General features: G+C 40.9%; 1 protein-coding gene and 1 pseudogene across 4 annotated transcripts in view; both read right to left on the bottom strand.

Moving 5' to 3' along the window:
* The window catches only part of CDK14 (cyclin dependent kinase 14), a 344,690-nt gene that overhangs the window by 279,965 nt on the left and 42,731 nt on the right, over positions 1-21,994 (bottom strand). The window lies entirely within an intron of this gene.
* LOC132336635 (pre-mRNA-processing factor 6-like) lies at positions 2,409-20,472 on the bottom strand (annotated as a pseudogene).

Here is a 21,994-nt window from a genome sequence, read left to right as displayed (position 1 = left end):
GAACCGAAACCCCTCCAACACAGTTTAATGCCCTTCTTTTGGGTCCTACCACAGGTCACCACAGAGAAAAGATCAGCACCTGCACTTCTGCTTCCTCTTTTGAGGAAGTTGCAGACTGCAGTGAGGTCTCCCCTCAGTCTCTTCTCCAGGCTCAACAGACCAAGTGACTTCAGCCACTCTGCATACAGCTTCCCCCAGATGGTCGTTCACCATCTCTGCAGTCCTCCTTTGGACTCTAATTCCTTTATATCCTTTTTATACTGTAGCACCCAGAACTGCTCCAGCTCTCGAGGTGAGGCCACCCCAGAGCAGAGTGGGACAATCCCCTCCCCTGCCCTGCTGGCGAGGCTGGGCCTGATGCCCCCCAGGACACGGCAGGCCCTCCTGCCTGCCAGGGCATGGCTCATTCATATTCAACTCAACATTGACCAGGACCCCCATGTCCCTTCCTGCAGGGCTACTTTCCGGACTTTCTCCAGTCTTCCATACTTGGCTGACCCACGCCAGGTGCAAAACCTGGCACTCACCCTTGTTAAACTCCATACAGCTGATCATTGCCAAGGGGTCTTTGTCTAAATCTCTCTCTGCATGGCCTTTCTGCAGTGAGATACAACTCACACAAACCTCCCATAATTAAAAGTTAATTATTTTTACAGTAATGAAAAAAATGTAGAAAAAAAATCTATGTATTGCATTAAAGCCCTTCTTGTTGCCTTTGCCTTTGGCCTTCCTCAAAAGATCCAGCTCCAGGTGGAATTTGTCTTTTCTAAGTGCATGCTTGGAAGACGCATCTGCATTCCTTCCCCATTACTTGTTCTCAATTCCACCTTCTATATAATTCCTTTTCATGTTTGAGTCTTGTTAGGAAGTCTTTGTTCATCCATGCAGGCTTCCCAGCATTTTTGCTTGACTTCCTACTATTCTTCCCCCCCCTTTCTCCTCTGCTAGCCCCATCCCTTGCCCTACTCCCAACACCATTTGCAGACTGTGGTTGAACATGTCTTGGCTAGAGCACAAATACGTGCTCTGCTGCTGCCCATGGTACCACAGAGAGGGTTAGGGAAACCTGGCTGGAAGGCAAAGGCTATCTAGAATTAAGAATGGAGATGATGGAACACACAAAGACCCCTGCAGCAGGGGATTGAGTTTCTTCCAAGGGGGTGGAAGAATAATTAATCTAAAAAAGTTTCAATAAAATGACTTTAAAAAAAAGTCAAAGAACTATGGAGTTCAATTTAGATTTTAAAATTCTCCCTGGAAGCCAGCTGCAAGTACAAGTTCCACATTATCAGTACTTAAATCCTGCCAACACTCTCATCCCAGGGCAGACTGCAAAATGCTATGTAGCACTTGGGAACAGTTCTTCACCTAAAAGGAGGTATCTTTGGAGCTTTTCAAGATAATAGCAAATTGCTACAATTAAACCAGAGAAATTACACAATGTCACAGCTCTGATGGTCAATTAACTAAAAATGCAAACCATCATTTAGTAACATGGCATACTAAAAAAATGCCCATAATTACTTCTGTTCTAGTGATCATACTACAGACTAGTAAAACGAACTTGAAAGTAATGTCCCATTTCCAGGAGTCTACACTGAGTCATCTGAGAGGATGGTAGACAGGGAGCAAGGGAGAAAGGCAGCTAATACTTCCCTCCTCTCCAAGGTGTAATAACCAAATGCAGTAATTTGTAAAAGTTTCATACATCCATATAAGCCCACTTTCTCTTCATAGAAGAAAAGGCATGGCTAAGGAGAGCCACTGCTTCTCAACACAAGCCTTTCCATTTTGACAACTGCAGACTCAATATACAAGGAAAAAATGAACATTTCTGAAAATTTACTCACTTGTGAGAGTCATTTAGACATCTAGCCAGCCACTTCACAAGCCACTGATAATGTTTCATTAAGAAATTATTTAACAAGACAGTTAAGAAGCTGTGTCCAGAAACTGAGTGCTGGATGGAACATCTGTCCAACCCCAGTTCATAATCTTGCTATCACAGGTGACCATAAAATATGACCCCCTTCCTTAAATTGACAATTTTGAGTTTGAGTTAAAATACATAAAGTACAAGAAGACATGACCTCAATAAAACAATCCAGCAATGATACAAACTCATTGAATGCAAAGAAAATTTTTATCTTAAGATGGCAAGTGAAGCAGTGGTAATATTGCACAATAGAATGCATGACAAGTTATTCCAAGTACAACATGATGTTAAACTTGCTTTGCAATTCCAAAAATTGCACTATAATAGATGCGTTATCTGGTATGGTGGAACTTCACTTAAAAAGTCACGGTCTGAAACAAAATACAACGCAGCATAGTGCCAATTAGTTTTGCAACTTTAAGACAAATAGAGATTTTGCGGGTTTAGGGACTGATTCCATACACAGTTTGCATTACAAAGCCTCCCATAGTTTCTCTATGAGCTCTTTTTGTTCCTCAATTTGTCCTTTCATAATCCACAGTTTGGGGAAGTCCTCATAGGGCTTCAAGGCTTCCTCACAGAGCTCCTGGGCTACAGCACTGTTCCCAAGCACCCATTCCAACTTCACAGATTTCATGGAGACCCTTGCCGTGGGGGCACTGCTGTGAGCCTTTGCCTCCTCACTCTTTCATATTCATTGCTCTCTGACTCAAGCTTCATGGCAGCCAGCCAGATGCCCTCACTGTTGGGGTTGCCCTGGAAAACCAGGGCCAAGACACTTCTGGCTGCTAGCACATCTCCTGCCAGCCACTTAGATTAGCTCCCATGAGCCACAGCACTTCTGATTTGGGTCAGTGAGCAACAGCTCTCTGCAAAAGAGTTTCCAAGGATTCTCTGGTCCCACGGTTCTTTTCAAAGTAGGCTATTTGCAGCCACACATTCTTCTTGCTGGGGAAAACTTGCAAGGAATAGGCATAAATGGCTCAGGCACGCTCCAGAGCACTGCAAGCAACACAACGGTTTGCATTTCCATCCAGGTTGGTTTTGATCTTCTTCGATCCCAATCCCAGCTCACATGATTGCCTGGCATGTGGACCACACTTCCAGCTTTATCACACTGCCCGGCATCCTGTATCTGGTGCTCCCTGTAGAGTTCCACACTGTTAGACCTGAGATCTGATGGCTCTGTCAGTGACTTTCTTCACCATCTGGGTGTTTCCATCGGCTTCCTCCAGTTTGGCAGCAGTAATCCAGAAGTGGCAATCCATGAGAATATCCCCCTGGGCTTTGGTAAGGATTTTATGAGCATTCTCATGTCTCCAGCCTTGCCAGCCCCAGCCATGGTTCAGCACCAGTTGGACAGCACACCACAGCCCTGCTCAGCATGACCCTGGCAACCTCAGGTTGCTCCAGCTCCATAGCTGTTTTCCACAAATGCACCAAGTTTGGAACATGCACAAGGGCTTTCCCAAGGACATGTTTTTTGTCACAGAGATCCATCCCCAGCTCTGCTGCTCTGATATAAATTCAGAAAGACTGTGGAAGGTCCTGGACAGCCTGGGCCACAACAGCCTTGGCTGTATCTCCAGGCTGAAGCCGAGCAGCTTACAAGCAAATATCTTTAGTCTTAGGACACATCTCTGTTCCTTTGAAGATGTGGTTTCAAGCCATCTGGAGTTTGCCAGTGACCTCCTCCAGCTGGCCTCATGCTATCCAGGCTGATGGATGATGAGGAATGGTCTCTTGGACAGATTTCAGGAATAAACAGGCTTTTTTTCATTTCATCAATATCTCCTCCACATGTGGGAATCATGGAATTCAAGTTGTCAAATATCCTTTCAGGTCCACTACAGTCTGGCCACTCACAGAGTCTGACACCTGGCTTAGCCTACGGTCCATCAAGGTCTTCCTGGCTTTACCAATCTTCATCTCCAATTCCCCTGCCTCAAGTGTTTTCAAGCCTGGTGCCATTCCTCCTGGGTATGGCATATTCAGTCCCCCTAGATATGGAGTATTCAATCCACCAAATTGTGTCTGGTGTGGGACCATGGAAGTATGATTCTCTCCTGACAGTAAATGGTTTGCAAAGAAGCTGTCAGGTACAGAAGTCAGCTTCTCATACCAAGGATTCCTCTGATGCTTGTTCCTGACATCACCAACCTCTGGAATACTCAGCCACTACTCCTCAGTAACCTCTGCTAACTTCTGTTTCAAGTTTGAGAACTGCTGCTGAATTTTAGGTTGTTCCATATGGTATTTTCCTATTTCCTCTTTCTCTTGTTGTTCCCTTCTCTCTTTTCTGCCTTCATCCATCCTCTTCTCCAAAGCCACATAAATAGCATGTTTCCTCATCACCTTTTTCACAGGGGCCACGTGAGAACAGGCTCCCAGTGTAGCCATTAAAGTCATCATAATTGGTGTCATTCAAGTTCTCATCTTCATCATCTGCTGTCTGGTTCTGCTTCATCTGATCCCCCACAGTTCTCTTCTCCAGCAGGGCATGTTGGTCATCGGCACCACAAGCAGGGCTGATGTCAGAGTGGGTGGTGAAACCTGTGGCTCTGCAGCCCAGCCCCAGCATGTAGCCCAGGGGCATGGGCATACCCAGGATTAGCTTTTTCTCTGGTGTCCCAAGTCCCTAAAGTGCCCAGTTTACATATGGTCAGATTCAGGCAGGAATGCCCAGCACCTCCCCAGAGTGGAGAATTTCACAATGGAATGATGCAATCCTGTAAGTCATAGGATATTTTGGGAAGTTCTTGATGGCCTAGGTGGTTACAGCTGTCCAGTGGGGCTGTACAGCCCACTGGCAGAGAGGACCTCCTTAGGCTGGGTGTAATTACCACAGCTGAGTCAATTTGTGAGACGATGAAACACTACCTTGCTCCCAAGGGTTTGCCTCTTTCCCTTATCAAACACCCAGCTTGCAGCCTTAGGGCTGGGTGTGCAAGGGGAAGCTGCTGCAAACAACCACTATTAGGAGTTCATCAGGAGTAATGTAGACGGGAGTAGAAGACACAGTTTGGTTACACCCCACAATGTAACCCAGGACACCCAGAGAGCTGACAATACTCATGTTTGCAATCCAAAGAAAAACAAAAAAACAAACAAACAAACAAAAAACCAACAACAACAACAAAACAAATCAAAACCAGACTAACCAGGAAAGGATAGTAATATGTCTGTGATGCAAATTTTAGTGATGAATACTAAAGACAGACTTTACAAAGTTTTTCTTTAGATATAATTATAAAGAAATAACAATAAGTTTTTATATCTACCAGTATAAATCCCAGGGATGAATCCCTCAAAATGTTTCATTTTTGAGTTACATATATTGCTACAGAGGATCTCCTAAAGGGACAAAGCTCAGTGATACCCTATTTCAAAGTCATCCACAGCATTTTAGCTAGGATAAAAAAGCTTTCTAGAAATGAATTAAAACTTAACACCAAATGATGAGTTCACCTTCATCTCTTTCTTAAGTTTAAATATGTCAGGCACCAAAATTCTCATCTTCTTTGAAAGCACTGGAGTTTAGCCTCTCTTCATTTTCACTTTGAGATACTCACATGAAAGGCTTTGGGTTTGGGTCCACACTGGGACCAGTGTTATTTAATATCTTCACTACTGACATAGATGAAGGGATCAAGTGCACCCTCGGCAAATTTGCTGATGACACCAAGGTGGGTGGTGCAGCTGACATGCCTGAAGGACAGGATGCCATCCAGAGGGACCTGGACAAGCTCAAGAAGTGGCCCATGGGAATCTCATGAGGTTCAACAAAATCAAGTGCAACGTGCTGCACCTGGGCTGGGGTAACCCCCAGTATCCACACAGGCTGGGGATGAAGGGATTGAGGGCAGCCCTGCCCAGAGGATCCTGGGGGTGCTGCTGGGTGAGAGGCTGGACATGACCCAGCCATGTGCACTCACAGCCCAGGGAGCCAGACGTGTCCTGGGCTGCACCAAGAGCAGCGTGGGCAGCAGGGCAGGGAGGTTTTGTCCCTCTGCTCTGCTCTGGTGAGAGAGACCCCACCTGGAACACGGCACCCAGCTCTGGGGTCCCAGCACTGGAAGGACATGTACTATGTCATTTCTGTTTTATAAGGCTTAATATTTAATGTATTTATAAAACTAGCATTCCTCCAATAACTTCATGACAGCTATGGTTTTGTTCTCCTTTCTTTTCCTATTTTCTTCTGAAGGATCGCCTGTTTTTCAGAGTACTGCTGAACACCTAACCACTATCTTCACACTATTGTCCCATGACCCTACAATTCTTATCCAGAATAATGTAATTTGTTGAGACTCACCATTACACATGAATAGCTGCAGTTAACTTCTTCATGGCATTGGTTTATACATATCAGCATGAAATACCATTACCATTTTAACCATAACCCAAATAATCTAAATTGCAAAAGCCATGCAGAAAGCAAAACTTTTGGCAGTTCAACTAAATAACTGTTTTTAATACATCATTTTTTCATCCCTCTTCCATGTCTTTCTTTCCTACCGGGAGGGTTAGTTGCTATTCCCCTCTAAGTGTCAAAAATGGATATTTTACTAGTTCTGCATGGCATAGACAGCACATGTGACAGATGTATAACCATCACACAAACCTCAATGACTGGAAAATCTGATGATAGCAAAACACTGGGCTAGATGGGGGCATGACATCAGATTAAACAAGTGGTAGACACACTAGACAGAAACACTCAAGTAAACCTTGATTTAAGAATATTCTTCGTTCTCATGATGAAATATGAGAAGCAGCTGTAAGGATCATCTCCCCTCCTTCCAGCTCTATTTGTCTAGAAGGCAGCACTACCTCATGGACAAGGGTTTCACTGCAGTCACCTGTACTTCTGTTCTTTACTAATCAAATTGGCAAAGAATGATGACCAGCAAAAAGGCATGTCAAATCTCATAGTGCTGCAATGCTGAGTCAAGTAGTCCCAGGAAACAAGCACCAGAAGTGCAGGTATTGCACTAATATTCATCTGTTCTTTGGTTAAATACAAAGGGTTGGTTTTGACCTATAAAACCCTTTACAGTCTGGGTCGCTACCCCCTTGCAGACTGCTTTTCTTGTCCTCTTTTATCTCAGTAATTCAGACAAGAAGGTTGCATTCACCTGGGCATTCTCACTGAAGGGCACTTCAGTCCAGAAACTGATAAAGCTTTAATGCATGTTGAGCAGCTTATCTATTTTCCCATGACTTCTTAGGTGAGAAATAGAAAGAATCTCAGGAGGAGTGAGCTGCTGAAGATAAAAAACTTCAGAAAGGACAAGAGAAAAAAGCCTCTTCCTCATACTATTAAAAATACTTCTACAAAATACAGTCAGTGGTGGCATAGCTGCTGCAGCTTAAATGTTCAGAGAGCACCCATCCCCACAGAGTATTTCACCTAAGAGGTTTTTTCGCTCCCCAGACCATCTCTTTCTATACCCCTAGAGCTGAACCCCATTACAGTATATTCTAAAATAGACTCCCTATTGTGCCATGATCTTATTAAGTAGAAGAACATGGATTTTCATGTGATGGAGCACAGTGGCTGCAGAGGGCTGGGACGGATTCATACATCAAGAGATTTATTCAAGAGCAAATATGTGGCCTATAAAAAAAATTCAAGAAGCCTCCAAAGTTTTAATAATTTTAAAAGGAGCAAAATAATTATTTCAGAGGGTAGAATGAATTTTCCTTACCTTATTTCAGATTTTCATTAATTTTTTGAAAGGAAATTTTAAAGGAAACATGCTGTTTCACTCTATCAAATCCAAATGAAACTTCTTTTGGTTAAATGACACAGAAAAAAATATATTGATTAATTTATCTAGCTTATATCTATCTCTCCTGTATCAAGCTGAAGAATCCTACTACATGAGGAAAGGGAAAAATTAAGGTCTATGACAAACAAGGGGAATGATTCCATGGAACTGACAGGCTCTGAATGGACATCTTCTTCCACTTAAATCACCGCTGCAGGATGTACAGCACAATGTTTCAAACTAAAAACTCCACAAAACACTTCATTTAGTTTTGCATGAGAGCTCTCTGTAGTACTGAGTTGTGGGAGGGGTGTGCTTCCAAACAGTGAGAGAAATTTGGGTAGAGATGGCCTCCAAATTGAGAGGCTCATCAGCTTTCCAGGGACTGAGGTAAGGCTGACTGGCTGGAATTTCCCTGCATCCTCCTTGCCACCCTTCCAAAGGTCTGGATCATGTTTGCTTTCTTCCAGTCTCTTGGACTGATTATCATGACCTTCCAAAAAGAATCATGAGCAGCCTCCCCATGATGTCCACCAGCTCTCTCTCTCTTCCATTTGTGGATGCACTAAACCCACTTGCAAAATCTTCTGGGGGGGAAAAACCCCAAACCTGGTACTAATATTTAATTTGTGACTGATTTAGCAGAAGATTACTATGAAAATTATTCTTACTGTACCATAAAACAAAGTCAAATCCCCTTGAAGCAATAACTCTCACAATCTAAGATGTCCCGTGACTACCTACATGCAGTTACAACGATAATAATGTACTCTTACCTTCTTTTTTTAGAAAAAACCAATAAATTCTCAAAAAAATGAGACAACATGAGCCATATGGCTCATGGACTAAACTATGTAGCAGTGATCACACTTTCTTAGAAGCTTGTAAGAAGCAGAGTCACTAATGTTTGATTATTCAGCTGTTCTTTCAAACAATGTCTTCTTAATTGATACTGAAAAATAAAATTAGTATTGCCCTAGCAGCTCAGTCATTAAAATAGGTCTTCACTTTACCGGACTCTTAATAGACAGAGAAGCAATTTTTTTGTTCACAAAACCCCTTATAGCATCAGGAGCAATACAAAAGTTTTACCATAAAAAACCAGTGGCCCATTTAATTTTGAATAGTTTAAAAAGAAAGAAGTTTAAAATAGGAGAAGCATGATAACATATCAATTATGATTCCCCTAGTGTGTTCCAAGGACAAACTGCAACCTAAAATTTAACTGAGAAAAGGTTTGAAGGCCTCAGAAATGTAAATGCTGCAGAACACCTCTTTTGAGGTATGATTCCCAATAGAAGTGGGAGAGCCTTTATGCACAAGGTACTTCAGCATAAAATTATGGATGCTGCCTGACAAAATTTTAAACTAAAATTACTGAAAAAATCCTTAAATGCTTCTAGAACTTATAATATTGAGGGCTTATATGTCTAATAGAATATCCATCTATCCTCAGGAAAGAGAAATAATTTAAAATTTAAAAAGACAGTACTAGCAGAAAAGATTACTACAGCAATAAAAACTCAGACGAGAAGAATTCAAACAAAGATTTCACTGGAAGCCACAGTGGTATAAAAAACCCAAGAAAAGATCACTTTAAAATGTCTTATGGCTGCCTTTGAATTTCATATGCCAAACACAGATCTGACACGTCCAAAATAAACAGTTTCTATTTGAAATGTTGCAATAAAAATACACATCTCATGCTCTACACTTATACCAGGGGTGTTTATATTCCTGGGGAGTCTCATTAACCTGTGTGCAACCAGTATGTTGGGAGCTAAACATCCAAAAGGCTAGTTGTTCTTTAACCACCCATGACAGCACAAACCACCAATTACAACACATGCACAGATGGCTAATTGGTTTTATCACAGTTTTCACAAGTCTGGGAAGGGGGACACCACCTTTCCCAGTTTCTCTGAAGGTTAGTGCCAGCAGCACAGAACCAATTCATGTGTTGAGGCCCCTCAGGTCTTGTTTCCCTACCTGGTCAAACAAAAACCAAAAACTTGTATTGTAGTTTACATGATATGCTCAACACCACTGATTAAATTTTATGTAGGTCTTCAGTACACACATTGATTTTATCTCTCAGTTACTTATGAAATGCTAAGATTGTCACATATGACAAATTCTAAACATTTGAGAACAGTACAAAGTTTATAAGACTCGCAATTAATTTGTCAGCAATGGCAACACTGAAACCCCATTAAAATAAATGCAATAAACAGCTTCAAAGCTAAAGGTAAATTTTAACCAGGCACTGTGGTTCAAATCTATTGTATGGAACATTATTTCTTCCTCTAAAATACCTGATGATAAAGATCTCTCTCAGCTATATTTTAACAGGAGGATTAGATCACAGGCTTCTGTAATTAAGTTTAAACAGTGACAGCAGTAACAGCTTCCATCCCAAAATCAGCTGTGTATAAGTTCTGCATATCAGTGAGTTTCTCGCCTATTTGCTGAACAGGACAGGGAGACTAAGGACTCCACAGAGAGATCTGAAATCCCTAAAGGACCTCCAAATATTAGAGATCATCTCCTCCCACAGTCCTGGACTCTTGCCCATCTCCCTAAAATTTGCTTCTGATCCTGCCTTTGCTCCTAGCCCTCCATGCCCACTCATGCTTTCACCCTCCACACATACCCACAGACCCCCAGTGTGCTTTTCTAATATCTTCCTGAACCCCTCAAATTCCTTATTAGGCTCCTTTCTCTTGGAGGATATTTCATATATTAGAAGCACTAAACATATTCAGGGGAAAACCAGTATCCTGCCCTCATAGTCTCCAGGCACCTCAGGTTATGGCCTGAATCCTGAGGGGATATGTCCAGGAGCTCTCTGACTCTGTCCCTTTCCAGATGTTCCTTTTTGTGCTTTAGCACATGCACAGGTAGGTTAGCACAGGTCCATTAAGGAATTGCAGTATGCTTTTACAATAGGAAATCCTAGAAAATTTCAGTTATGCTTTAAGAGGCCTCCAATATGCATTAATCGAGAATATTTTCAGCATGCCGATTTCAGGAAAAGCTGCATAAAATGACAAAAGCAGAAAAAAAATCTTGGGAATAAAGTCTAGCCCTTTCCAAACTTTAAGTGTTTGAGAAAATGAGGATGTATCATTTCTAAAATTACTAATCATTCCTACACCACCTTAACTTTGCTGAAAATTGGCATCTGCCAAGTGATGCCGCAAACAGTGTGGCTTGCAGAATGCATGTGCTGTCAAGTCAGGAAAACAGTTCTGTCTGCCTCAACATGGACTCTGGGATGCACCTGTACTCCTTCATGAACATGCAGAGCAGAAAGCAAGCAGAATAATTTGGATTTTTTTTCAGCATAAAGAATAAAGGGCGCCGTCCATCTCATCCTCAAAAGTTTATACTCATTTTTAAGCTGGCCTATTTCTGCTTCCAGCAAGCACTGAATCTAAAATGACTCAATTTTTTGATAGGCCTTATGGACCATGTATTTTTTTAAAACAGCTGGCAGTTAGGGGTCAAGCAATTCAAATCTATCTTTAAAAAGTACTACTTAATAATGTTGGCTCACTGAGGACTGCTTATTAATATGATTACCAACAAAGCTTCCAGTATTATTTACAGAGGTCTGAAATAAATTCTTGTCCTATACTGGAATAGTTAGACTATCCTTTTCTTATCCTTGTTCTTCCCTGCTAGTAGCAGATGCCTTATCACTAAAGAAATGAAACAGTCTTTGCAGACACATCATTCCAAGGATCATGCCAGGCCAGAGCACTTCCATTTCCCGAGCCATTTGAATGGAGATCAAGAAGTTAGAAATGCTCTCTCACAAGACAGGGGGAGCTTAGTACATGAAAGCATGTACCAGCCTGGGAAATAAAAGTTTCCTAGTTGGTATGTTGCTTTGTAGGATCTCAAACTTCAAGGGGTTTGGACACGGGATTTGCTTGTGCTTAATTAATAATATAGCCTCTCTTCTGACTCTGCCAACTCCATTCCCCCAAAGCTCAACTTTTGAGAGGGCAGGGGGCAAGCCATCATTGAATATTAAACTACATATTATGGCATAAACAGTAACAAACTACACAGATCAAGTGCATCCCAGAGGTCACTTTCAAGAAATATTCATTTACATTTTTTAATTGCTGCTTTTCATTTCAAACCCAGGTAATATAAACAACATTAAGCCTGCCCTTATCAAACAGATGTTTTTGAACCAAAATCTGAAGTTAAAGCAATAAAAAACAAATATCAATTAAAAGTATGAAACCATTTCCATTCTTACATTTACATTCTTACATTCTTCCACAAGTATCTTTAGAGCAGAACCAAGTAACAGAAAAAGGGCTTTTCCTTAGACTGTCTGATAAAGGCCTTTATACTCAAAACATCAGAAATAGAGTGCTCTTTCACAAGAAGGTGCCAAACTTTAGTCTTGGCAAAGGTTCATTTCATTGTTTTTCACCAAAAGGTTAAAAAAACCATACGAATCCAAAAAACACATTAGAAAGGATAAAACTTCTTTGTGGTATGGGAGCAAAGGAATGCAAGCAATACTGAATAGCTTTTGTCTGACTTCATCTTTGTATTTTCAAGGCCATCCTTCCTAATACCCTAACATCTGAATATCTTCAAGATGTGCTAAGAAATCTATCTTCAAAATTCACTGGGAAAAATACTAATTTCTTTATCTGTCAGATGGAAAATTAAGGCTCAGATGTTTAATAACTTGCTAAAAGCCTCACAGCACTTTCTCTGCCAGAAGAAACAGTACTTGAATTCAGGTTGGTTCTGAGGTTAAAAGTACTGTGAAATCTAATGGATTCATTTAGTCCCGGCCTTTTATACAAATTTTATTCTGCTATCAAATTCCAATGAGAAGATTTCCTTCGATGTCACATTAATGTCTTCCACTCAATAGAACAACCTTAGGGTTTTAAGGTTTGCTATAAAACTATTACTTTGGCTTAACACCAGCATCAACAATTAGTATTAAAGACATGGAATAAAATTAGATCTGAGGCATTGTTCACTATACCATAAACATGTCATCTTGACTACCTCCTTTCACATCTCCTTACTAAAAGCAAAGCCTTCACTCTCTGCAATCCATTAAGATTTGCTTCTATCATAACATTCCCTCTAAAAAGAAATTATGTTTCTTAGTAAGCACTGAACTGCAACTGATTGCAAAGCAGCCATGACTACAGCACACTAGCAATATTTTAAAAGCCATAGAATTCACTCATGCCACAACTAGAGCAAACACTTCAAACAAAACCTGCTGTAATTCACTCAACTTAATAGGAAAAGTAATGCCATTATGGAAATGTGTGGACGTTGCACATAGTGCAAGGTCAGTCGGCAGTGCTTCATCTCCATAATGTCTTGGCTCCCTCCAGGCATTTTTAAAACACATTTCATATAGCGGATTTTTTTAAAATTTGTACCAGAAAAATTTCATGGTTGTGACATAGAACAAAAATGTAGAAAGCATCTTCTTGAATTTAACTCAGTCTACGAGGTTCCTGGATCCCTGCTCAAGTGTATGCCTAAGTGGACACACCTACAGACTCAGAGACATGGACATTTGCAGACCACCATGCCCCAGCCAGCTCAGAGGCTCATGCTGCCCTGGTTCCACACCACCTGACACTGCGTGTCACCCGTGCTCACTGACCCAACCACTATTGCTCCAAAAGTGCTTGAGCACATTCTGCTCAATGTGGTAGCATGTGTGGTACCAAAATGCTTCTGAAGCAGTTTTAGAGCAGGCAGTTCTAAAATATGGCCTCCCAAGATTAAGCATTATAAACCTACATCCCACAGTCAATTAAATTAAAGTAATTTCAACCTTAATTCCTCTATCATAATTCATGTTAAACATATGGTGAAAAAAACCTTTTTCTATCTGCTCTCAGAACTAACACTGCCCTTTCTCCCAAAATTTTCAGTAGAACATGAACATTGCCTGACTTAAAGTCACCACAAATTTAGCTTAACCTTCATGCAGGAAAAAGGCTCCAAAGAAAAGGCACTGACAAATCCAGATAGAAGTAACATTTTCATGGTTACTAATGACAGTCAGAAATCAGCAGAAATGCATTTCATTGAGCTCCCAAGAATTAGCATTAGTGGATCAGCATTAATACACGCAATAAATTTGCAAAGTGTAATGAGGTTTCAGAAGACAAATAGGAAAGCCAATGCATATGACTCCAGGCTTTGTTTCACCTCCAACTGTAAAAGTCATGACTTTACTTATCAGTGTACATTTTATATAACCTACATGGTAGACTCAGTTCTTAGGGAGAAGAGGATTGTGTTTTCTTTTTTTTTAAATTGCTTTTATTCATGTAGGGTTTCTCATTTTTACACGAACAGAAACATAGATCAGACACAGTTACATAAGAAGCAAAAAATGTCATCATGGGAAAACATTTTGCAGTAAGTACATGATTTTGTTGAGAAATGGCAGCATTGAATGAATATCATTAATAGGGTTTTCTTTACTTTGTGCTATAAAAAGAAAATTACCTCCAAATGCAAATTTGGTGACCTGTTCTCAGACCCATCAGCTGCTGGCTTCTTTGATGAGCTGTGAGTCCTCAACTAGAACTTTATTTACAGAATATTGTTAGTTTTAAGATTTAAGCCCACAAACTCTATGTAGGATTTTCTACCTTCAACAACAAAAGTCACTGGCAGATACGGAAGTTTGTCCTTCTTATTTCCATAGAGAAAATTAACTATAATCATCCCTTTTAATCAAGCAGAAAAACTTATTTTAGAACTTATAGTAAGTTTGTGCCAAAGGATTGTCCTTAAATGGCTATATAGTATTAGTTATATTGAGTAATAAAAGAGCTGGTTTTGACTAACTGGAAGCGTTGCATTAAGTTTGGAATTTCTTTAAAGTAAGAAATACACAATGATGAGCTTCAACAGTTACATATGTATTCATATTTTCAATTTATGTTTTACTATTAAAAACCGAATAATTGAGGTCTAATAAATAGAAATTATTTCCTTATCATTTGTCTTAAGCAGCATGTAGAAGGAAACTGGAATTAAAATGGATTACGATGTTTGAGTAAATAAAACATTTTAAATAGTAGACAGGAAAACCCACAAAAATAAATTTCATCCTTTACAAGTACATTATTGTCTGCGGTTATTAGAAATCCGAAAAGTTCCTCATTGCTATTTTTTGGTGACCAAAGAACTGGTACACATCATCCCTCCAGGCTCATATTTGCAGATACTCTGAAGATGAGAACACAGCATCCTGATTTTCAGCTACCAGCTAGCTTCCAGTTTCTGAATGAACTAGTTACAGAATTTTAAAAATCCCATTTGTTGAAAATTTTAATTCAGCAGAGATAACTATTACTGTCAAAAACCGATTCAACATTTAAGAGGTTAGCAGTCTAGCTTGAAACTTCAGCATAAGAGTATTTGTTCCCCACCCAACTAAACTTTCAACTTTTTTCTCCCCAGTCAAAACTATTCTGAATCACAGTGCTTTAAAGGTAATCATAACATTAAAAAAATGTAAAATTTAGACCTTTTTTTACTTATTTGTCTTTAAAATGCTTTTCTACCATGCTATTTGCATAATGCTAAATCAGTTTAGTTGTATAAGTACATAAAATACTTTTCCATGGCATGCTTTGATGCCACCAAAAATACAGAGAAAATCTTCTACTGCTCCACTGATTTCACTGCAGTCCCAAATAAGCGACGTTCTGCATCAGTCATTTTGTCATGTCAGAGCTTACCCTTAAAACATTAGCTCCATTTTTCATAATCAGTCAATAATGGAAGTACAGAGACACTTTCCTTAACCACTGCAGCTAGACAAGTGCTTACACTCCTGCCTGGCTCTGAAGCCCCTCTGTCCCTGCCCAGTGCTGCCAGCTGCTCCCCGGCAGCGCTCCAGCTGCTTCCCTGCCACACAGCTGGCACAGTCAAACCCTCTGCTTGCCTTTTACCCACTCAAATGGCTGGCATCCCAGGGGATTAGGTTGATCCCAGTGGTTCAGTGCATCCCTGTGCTCAGAGCAGAAAGGAAATTTTTGAAGACCTTTGATACTCACCTTCCAAATCACTGATGCAAGTCACTCATGTAGTCTCCTGCTCAAAAGCATGTTATTGAGACCTATCACTTGATAGGGCATGCCATAGGAAAACCATAACAAACTGGGAACCCTTATTTAGTTAAATGGGCTGACACGTGACAAGAACATTCTGCACTAGTCTGTAACATGGGGAAACAGATGGCAATAAAACTAGCAAAAAAAGTAGGATAGATTAAAAAGGGTTGAAGCAATTTTAGCAGATGTTTATTAAAGGAAAGCTCAAGGGACAAAAGCAGTGAAGGTAAAAATGCCAAAAATAATTTAAAAAAAGAAATACATTTTAAAAAGGAAGGCAACACTTTTGACAAGGAGAGGACTGATAGATGGGTGCAGTCAGGTTCTGTAGACCTCTGAAGCCAAGACTTTGAGGATTAAAGTAAAGCAGGAATAAAAAGGCTTTATCCTAAAACACACCCAATGCCAATTTCCTTGTTTCACTTGAAGAAAGATGCTGCAGTGTTGTATCAGAAAAATCAAAGCTCAGCACCATATGTATGAACCCTCTTTATCTGTAAGACTTTAAAAAGACTTCAAAACGGCCTAATTCACATAAAGGTGACATTATCAGCCATTAGACAAAAGCAAGCCTGAGTTTAAGGCCTGAAATTGCTGGGGAAAAACCAATGGCTGCCACAGAACCCCACCACATAAGGAAATTTCACCTTTAGATCAGAAAATGTGAACATCTGTTTTTCCATTATTTTTTCTGAGTAAGAGAAAGGGAAAACAATGAACATTAGGTTTCTTTCCTTCATAAATATATTTAAGAATCTTTCTTCAATGAACAATTTGATATGCTACACTCTGAAGGTTTAAGAGATTTGTTTCAAGTGGACTCAGCCAGCAGAAGGGCCTTGCTGTGGATGCCAAAGAGGTTTTAACCTGCATGAAAACGAGACAGAAAGTCACTGTGGCCACAAAACACAAGCAGCAAAGAAACTGCTCATATAAAAAGGGCCAGAGATTTTCCACAGTCACACATCAAAATTAACACTTTATTCCCTGGTAATTAAAAGTGGAGCATGACACACTGCAAACACTTAAACAAAAGGCATTCTAAACACTTTTATAGTTTCGATCATGTAACAGAGACCTGAAGAAGAAAAATATCCTTTTAACTGACACACAGCCTTTAAAGAAGTCAGCCACTTGCAAAATAAATTTTGGCAAATAAAATGCCACCCACAAGGCAAAACATTTGTCTAAATATACAACCTAAAAGATTTTTATGCAATAGGAAAAAAATATATTTTTCTTCTAAATTTCCCCAATTTGCTCCACTGACCTTTCTTGAAATAGTTTTTGTATGATATATTATTATGAAACAACTTTCATTTTTGCATCAATCCCACAGCAGGCAGTATTTTAAGAGTGCCCAATATAAAGCTTACTTAATCACCTAATTTCCAGTTGCATTCCTATAATACATCATTTATCCCAGTGGAAATCAGTATCACTGAATGTTCTACAATAATTTTCTGACTCTTTAAGTAAGCACAGGAAAAGAAGTTATGAATATAATGTACTATTTGCTTACTATCTGTATATAAGGCTCTCTTTGCACATCCCTGTATTGTACATTGTGCACACAGCACAAAATAGGGCTACATAAAGATAAGGCTACATATTTAACAGTCTGCATTTGCAAGTATCATTTATGCTTACACATCTGCTTCTCAGAATAGTAACCACACCCTTGTTGAAGTCCCATCACACCATTTCACATCCTAATAAATCTGAAATAGCTCAATTTAGTTATTTACAAGAAAAAGACATTCTAGGTTTCTTATTTTTATTTTATTCCACACGTACATAACTATTAGTGCTCCATATCAGAGGCATGAACAGGTGGTTCTGAGCATGAGGCACCCAAGGCTGGGCTGGGGGAGCAGCATGCATGGAGACAGCCCACACCTCCTTGAGCAGGGCTGCTCCTCTGCTCCACCACCACGAGCCTCACCTGCATCATCAGTGCAGCTGAGCCACAGGCAAATGGTGACAGACCTACCCTTCCCAGGCAAAGCAGAGCTGGGGATGGTTTGTGTAATGATAAATCTATGTGTCTTGCACAGACCCAACCTAAAATGCCAACCTCTCAGGTTTTGTGCAATACTCAAAGGGCCTTTTGTGGAATATCTGAAGGCCACTGCTCATATTAGTCAAAACAGAGATTAAGATCTCCAAAAATATTTGCTCAGGCATTCCAGAATCCTGCCCCAGAGTCTACTAAGAGTAACAGGGTCAGTGAAGCAAGTGTTCAGCCAAATGAGTAATGCTTGGAGTCAAGAAAACAGCTGGACAGACACAGATGTTATCTAGGTTGCTCTTTTAGACAAACAAAACATTAAGGGCTCTGATTCATACTTTGCAATGAGCTCTGACAGAACACCAGCTACTGGTGCTGAAGATCCAGGTGATGCTAGAAAGATCAGACAGTGAGGAAAAAATCCAACACACACAATCATTTTCAAAGACACATACACCTTTGATATCAGGCATTTACATAACAGCTTCTCTGCACCAAAAATAAAGTCAGCACCATTTTTCCCAGAATCTTAGCCAGCCTCCTCTCCAAGGACAAGAACAGGGAATGCTGTCAAACATTGAACCCTACAATTTTCCTTAGTACTGTGATCCTGCATTAGCACCTGGCATCTTCATCTAAACAGTTCATGGCAACCACAGCACCTCTGACAAACTCTGGCTATAGAAAAAAGACTGAGGCATGCTGCAAAACAGTTTCTGAAGTTTCTAGGTAATAATGTGGTTAGATGCATAAGCAGATTATCAGTCATGTTACAAATGTGGAAATGCCTTCACTGTACTTGAAAACACCATAGTAAATGTAAACTTCATTTTCTATCAGGAACAGAGCATCGGGGCAAAAGAACCACACTTGAAAGAAAATAAAAACATTTTAACTTCTAGAAGAAATAGCGAAAGGATATTTTTTTCTCTTTCAAGCATTTCCAGACAGCCTGAAGTTGTCTACTTTTCAAGTATGCTTGAAAAGTAGACAACTAAGTACTGACCTGTTCCTGAAGTAGCTTTTGAGTGACATGAAACCCCTTAGAAATAGAGACTGCAAAAGGTCTCTGATGACCAAAGATTGTTGTACTCTTCTTCAGGAAAAGAACAAAAGGAAAATCAAGGAACTACAAACTAATCACTTAAGTCCTTGGAAAAATCATGGAGCAAATTCTCACGGAACACATTTCTAGGCACAAAAATGGGGTAGTGACTGGCAACAGATAACATGGATTCAGCAGGGGTAAATCTTGCCTGAATAACAAAATTGTCTGCTCTGCTACAAATCTTGACTGGATTTCTGGACAACATGAGACTGATGAACATCACTGACTTTAACTAGGTTTTGACAGTCTCACACAGCATTCCTGTGTTCGAGTTAAGATGTTACATTCTGGATGGGTAGACAACTAGCTGGGCTAAAAAATGTTTGGCTAGCTGTGCCAATGGGTTGTACTGTCCCTGCAAGCTGGTAACAAATGGGGTGCTGCAGGGGTCCATCTGGGGACATGCCCTGTTTAATACCCCTATCAACAACCTGGAGGAGATCAGAGAGTGCACTCTCTGCAGCTGGTGGTGTGGGACGTTGGTATCCAGCGCTGCTATCCAGAAAGACCTGCACAGGCTGGAGAAATGTCCTGATGGAAACTTCATGCAGTTCAACAAGGACATACAGCATCTGGGAGTAAAGATGTCCCAAACGCTGTCCCCTTCTTCCAACGCTGTGGGTCAGTGCGTGGGCCAGATCTGCAGACACAACCCTGAGGAGGGTGGCAGATGGAAGCTCCACCAGAGCCCCATGCCCACATCAGCAGTGGGGGTCAGTAGCTGGAACAGGAGCCAGGGAAGTGACCCAGCACCTCTGCTCAGCACCCGTCAGACCACCAGAATGTCAGTAATCTACATTACTGACACCAGTCTGGGGCTCCTCAGTACCAGGCACTGACAAACCCGTGAGTTCAACGGAGAGCACCCTAGGCTGGGGGCTACAGAACTTGTCCTGTGAAGGGGGTATGACAGTCCGAAGTTTGCTTAGCCTGGAGAAGAGATATTTTCAGTTGAATCTGTGGCATTGTGTGTTTTTAGAATCGGTTATTCCTTTTGTAACTCAATAAGGGTTTGGTCCTCGGTTCCCCCCATGTACTTCCCTCACAACGGTTTCTCCCTATTCCCTCCCTTTTGGAGCTGCCCACCCCCGCCTGTCATGGTAACCACCCCCCTTATCTCGAGAATTCTCTGTGTCAGTCATCCCTTATTCGATGTATGATTTGCCCCTGGGGTTTTTCCCCTCCCCTGTGTGATCCTCAGTGGCTTAGCTGTAACCCACGCTCCTCCCTGGGTCCTCGTTATTGGTTAGCTTTGTGTCTCCTCCCATCACACCCACTCCCTTTATCAGCGTCCCCCGTGACCCCCTCTTTGTCGCCTGTCCCTGACCCCACTGGGGAAGATTAAAAGATCCTTGGTATTTATATGGGCATCCACTCCTCCTTCCTTTGCTTCGGTACCTCGTAGCCGAGATCCCGCCTGCGCCACCCACGCCGCAGATGGTAACCGCTACCCAGGGTTCCGGAGGGGATCCGGGAGTGGCACTACGTGTGGCCATCTTCGGCCCGGCCGGGGCACCCAGCCGGGCTCCCGCACAGCCCCGCGGCCGCGGGAGAGAGGCTACAGAATCTAATAGCAACTGCCCTACAAGGAGGTTATGAAAAGATATATGAGCCCTTTATGATAATGTATAGCAAGAGGAAAAGGAACAACAAGCATAAACTTCTTTATGAAGGAGAGGACATAAGGAGAAACTTTACAACCTTATTGACAGCCAAGGATTGGAATAGGTTATCCAGAGATGTTGTGCAGTCTCCTTCATTGAAGGCTTTCAAGATCAACTGGAAAAGTCTCTGAGTAATCTGGTCTAATTTCATAGCTGATCATGTTTTGAGGGGGTGGCTGTACAAGAGATTTCCTCACGTCCCTCTTTCTACTGCTGCAAAAACCGTCCCTGCAGTAGGGTGCTTCTGGTAACTCACTGGAAGTTGAAAGGCCACAGTATTGAGTAAGATAGTGGTGCTAACTGCACTACTCAGTCCAATTCATCTACTCACACTTGAAAGATTTCCAAATGAGACTTGGAATCTAACAGGAACAACATGCCCACATTATTTCTTAGTTACTTGAATGTATACATTTATCTTGCTCAGAAAATCACAAAGCAGCTCTAATAATCCCTGTTGAGTTAAAATAGGATACACAAGTTTTTATTTTGCTTTGCAAAAGGTTTCAGTATCTACAAATGAAAGTCTTTGTGAGTCTGGTATCTTTTCTACATAATGAACAGAAACTGGCCAGCTCCCAAACAGCCTCACTGCAGAGGCCAGCCAGGGGAAATGAATGCAGGAGAAAGGGAAGGTCCCTTCCCACATGTGTGGAAGCACTGATTCAGAGATGCTCAACACTCAGCACTTCAAAAGAATAAATGTAATATTTGCCTGTTCAAGCTGGCAAATATGTCCTAAAAGAAGCATCTTTAATTTTGGAAGGAAAAATTCCTAGCCTATTCAACTTACCATGATGAAACGCATGTTACACAACTGAGAAAGTTTTTATTTCATAGCACACAAATTAGCCAGCTACTACACTTCCTAGAAGAGAAAGAACATGTAAGTTTTGGCCTATGCTCCTAATGACAGGTAATTTTCATTCCCAGAACAGGGTGATGTTTTATAAAAATTTTCCCCAAGGTAAAAATCAAGGTGTTGTGTCAGCTTTTTATGCAGCAATTCAGCAGCTGAACATTTGCATTAATTGAGTATGATACTGGTGATGATGCTCCTCTGCAATCATTGGATATGCTCCGTTTCTCCTCCAGATGGTCTTCTCCCAAGTCCACAAAATTGTCTGGGAAGCTGATAACCTTTTACAAATTGACAGCTATCCTAACAGCAACTATAGTTTCCTGACATTTACCGAATATATAACAAAATACTGGGGTCCAGTTATTTTCATTGTATATTTTGGCATTTTGTTTTGGGTCGGGGTTGGTTTTGGTTTGGGGGGTTTGTTTGTTTGTTTGGGGGGTTGTTGTTGTTGTTTTTCTTTCTTTTTTTTTTCCTTTGAGTACATCACCA

Source organism: Haemorhous mexicanus, chromosome 1 (genome assembly GCF_027477595.1).
Source record: "Haemorhous mexicanus isolate bHaeMex1 chromosome 1, bHaeMex1.pri, whole genome shotgun sequence".
NCBI lineage: Eukaryota > Metazoa > Chordata > Aves > Passeriformes > Fringillidae > Haemorhous > Haemorhous mexicanus.
Note: the sequence above shows the minus strand (reverse complement) of the source record. Positions and strands in the feature narration are given on the sequence as shown.